The sequence below is a fragment of the Myotis davidii genome, unplaced genomic scaffold (genome assembly GCF_000327345.1).
Source record: "Myotis davidii unplaced genomic scaffold, ASM32734v1 scaffold1910, whole genome shotgun sequence".
NCBI lineage: Eukaryota > Metazoa > Chordata > Mammalia > Chiroptera > Vespertilionidae > Myotis > Myotis davidii.
Genome location: NW_006283016.1, coordinates 591,843 through 595,203, shown reverse-complemented (window position 1 = coordinate 595,203; position 3,361 = coordinate 591,843). Strand labels below are relative to the sequence as shown.

The 3,361-nt window shown below is 53.3% G+C and overlaps 1 protein-coding gene across 5 annotated transcripts in view; it reads left to right on the top strand.

Moving 5' to 3' along the window:
- Nucleotides 1-3,361, top strand: part of LRRC3B (leucine rich repeat containing 3B) — an 85,211-nt gene that overhangs the window by 1,830 nt on the left and 80,020 nt on the right. For 2 of the 5 annotated variants that reach the window (XM_015562110.1, XM_006753349.2), the window contains exon 1: nucleotides 48-1,362. The exons of the other annotated variants lie outside the window; for them this stretch is intronic. The gene's annotated coding sequence lies outside the window, so the exon portion shown is untranslated. Of the gene's footprint in view, nucleotides 1-47; nucleotides 1,363-3,361 lie in introns of those variants that run through there. 5 annotated transcript variants of the gene reach the window in all.

The window sequence follows — 3,361 nt, the reverse complement described above, 5'->3', positions numbered from 1 at the left end:
GTACCTGGGAGGCGCAGAGAGAGGGATGGAGCCCTGGAATGCCGGCCGGGGACCTGGGAAGGCAGGCTTCTGGCTGACTGGCATGGGGCGCTCTCCCTCTCCAGGGCAGACAAACCTCCGGCGAGATTCTGAGTGCGTTGGTGTCTCGGGCGGCGACGGAGTGGTTTAGAATAGATCATGGACCAGGGATGCTTTTCCCGGCTCCCTGAGGACCATCGTCCCCTCCTTCCCAGGCACCGGCTTCTCTGCCCTTCCACCCCCCGAGTTGGTCTGTGGACCCACGCCCACCTTCCCTGCGGGTGCTGGGAGTTGGGGATGTCTCCATAGCCGCAGGGTGGGGAGGGGGCTCCTGGCCCCCAGGGGGACGGGTGTGCAGGGTGGGAAGAGAATCCCCAGCGCCTAGCAACTAGACAGCGGCCCGAGCCGGTGGACGGGGAGCCCCGGGGTGGAGGCTGCAGTGGGAACCACCTTTCCCTCCTCCCCTCCGCAGATCGCACCTGGGCGGAGCAAGCCAGTGGGGGAGCCCGGTGGAGCAGAGTTGAGCAGGGCGTGCAGGGCGAAGGGGTGTGGGCATTGGGGGAGGGAAGGCCCCTCCCCCCGGGGCCCCGAGCGGAGGTGGGCTGTCCACTTTGCAGCCCCTTCTGGGCAGATCCTTTCGCTTGTTCCAGACGCTTTAGCCAATGCCGGAAGGCAAGGCTCTTTTCCCCTTTGCAACCCAGCCATCTGAATGGAAGAGCAGTGGCAGAAGGGAGCCTAGACTGCCTTTGCAAATAAAGGCGCAGCCCCGGGGACCCCATTTATCCCGGTGGGGAGCACAGCCAGCTGGGCTGCGTCAGGCCCGGATGCACCTCCTTTAACCCTTCTCTCTTCGGGTTGGCGCACGCCCCTCCTAGGGCGCCTGTGGCTGAGAGTCCGGCTCTCGGTTCCTACTGTACCGGTAAGAGGAGAATTTGCAGGTTGCGTGGATCTGGAGCCTGTAAAACCCTCTGGTCCTCCCTGTTCAAACCAACCACGTGCAGGCTTTTAGGAGCACAACCGTCTCTGCGGTTGCCTGGTGGATATCTCGGGCTCTCCTGTACCAACTGGGAGGAAGCTCAGCTCAAGGCAGTTCCCTTTTGGGGGCCCCACGCCTTGGCCAGACCCTCCCGCCAGAGACATCGACTTGCTAGGGCTCCTGGGAGGAGTCCTGAGGTCGGTCCTCCCATCTGGGGGCACCCCCGGAGCAAGGAGTTCCCTGCAGCCCAGCCTCAAGATTCAGAGCTCCAAGGAGCAGGACCGGGGGTTCCCTCTGAGCTGGCTCGGGGTGCAGCTCCTGATTGGGGAGAGAGCATTGGCTTCTTCTGAATTACCTGGATACCTGAGGTAGGACCCCAGAATTCAATGGGCAAGATTTAGCTTCAGGTGCCCCAGGATCAGGTATTTTTGGGGGGGTTCTTATCACCTGGATTTGTGCACAGGCCACTTCCCTTTGCAGTAGAAACAAGATGGAACATGTCCTTTGAGAACTCTTGAAGGAAGGATTCAAACCCACACCAAAGGGGTTTTATTGGGGAGACAGGTAGTAATAATAATAGCAACCAGTGCCAGCATTTACCGAGCCCTTACTCTGTGCAGGCATTATTCTAGGTATTGTATGTGCACTGTTTTAGTTTGAATCCTCACACCAACCCTGGAAGATAATTAAATCCCATTTTATTGATGAGGAAACTAAGCCAGGGAGAAATTATCTGCCTCATAGTCATCCAGCCAGTAAGTGGTGGGGCTGGTGTCTCTTGCGAGTGGAGAACATTGGGTGTGTTCCACACTCCCGGCCTATTTGCTACTAAAGACCCTTTGTCCACAAGGGAGTGTGGTGAGCCTCCAGCCCATTACTCCGAACCCCAGGGGCGCACTGTCAGTGCCAGCCCTTGCCTGTGAGCCCCTGTGGCTGTGGCACTGGGGAGACTGATGGTGCATCTCACCCCCCTCAGAGTCTGTTGGGGTGGACCTTGGTAGGCTGGGATCCTGAGACTGAAAGCAGACTAGGGAACTGGCTGCTCACATTGGACTTCCTTTCTGAACCTTTGGTAGACATTCCCTTCTGAAATATGAGGAGAAATGGAAGGAGGGACCCAAATGTGAGAAGAGATTTGCTCTGTGGTCAGAAACTACAGACACTATATTCTGCAAATAAATCTCTAGTGACGGAATCACAGAATATTAGAGCTAAAGGGAGCTCAGATCTCCGCCCCCTCTCACCCCCGACCCCTAGTCCAGGGGCAGGGAGGTGATACAGTGATGGGCAAGGCCACTCAGTGTGTTCCTAGCATAACAGTATTGGAACCGCTGTCTTCTGACCCTGGTCAAATAAACTGTGTTTGTGCATCAATACATTATGTTCACTGCTGCTATTCCTCAGCATCTTAAAATTAATTAGGGGAAATGGTTGTAAAAAAATAGATCATTTTGCTAATTTTTCATAAATGCCTCAATCAGCATAACCAGAAAAGGTCACCATCATATATAATGGGTAAGTCACCACAAATTGCCTGTTTTGCAAAAGATTGCAGTAGAATATTTATATCTTCAAATCAACTAAATCAACTAACCATGCAGCCTTTTTAGATGATTCTAAATAAAAATTAAATGGATTCCCAACCATTTTAGCGAAGTTCTTCTGTCAGGTTAAGTAGGTCTTTCTTGCCCACTCCCAGTTATTGCTGAAAACAAGCGAAAATGTAGCACATCAACGGGGAAAAAAAATCCTTTTGAACCCAATGAAATGATTTGTTATTATTTCTTTTGGATTTCTGACCCTTGGGTTAAATTGAGGCTGATGTAAATCTGAGGCCAAACAGACTTGGGGGCTCAGAAAGGGGAAAAATAGTTCTTTGCTACTTTCTCACACATTGAGCCCCTTGACAAAGGGAGCTTTCTCCAGGGGCTTAGGGTTCCCATGTACCCCCAGGCATTCTTGTAGGACAGAAATCTGGTTTCTAAGAACATAACATGTCTGTTCTCTGTGGCTGTATTACCAAGATGAACTCCCCCTGGAGACAAATCAACAGTCAGCTGGAGTAAACAGAGAGGAGGGCGGGAAAAGCCTGTTTCTCAGAATCACAGTTGGGGGGCGGTGGGGGGGGGTAAGAATTACAGGCAGATAGTGGAAACTTGGTGCCTTTATGTCACCAGGACAGGATTTTCATCCCTGATGCTGTGACAAACCAGGTCAGAGGCCCTCTAGCAATAACTAGGGGTGGAGGAGGAAAAGGTGAGGGTGAGGGAGCAGTGCTGGCAAGGAGGCGTGGGGTCAGGGAGAAGGGGCTTTGGTGTGACAGAAATGGCCATGGAGAGCCTGCCCCAAGAGATGCTTTCTCTCTTT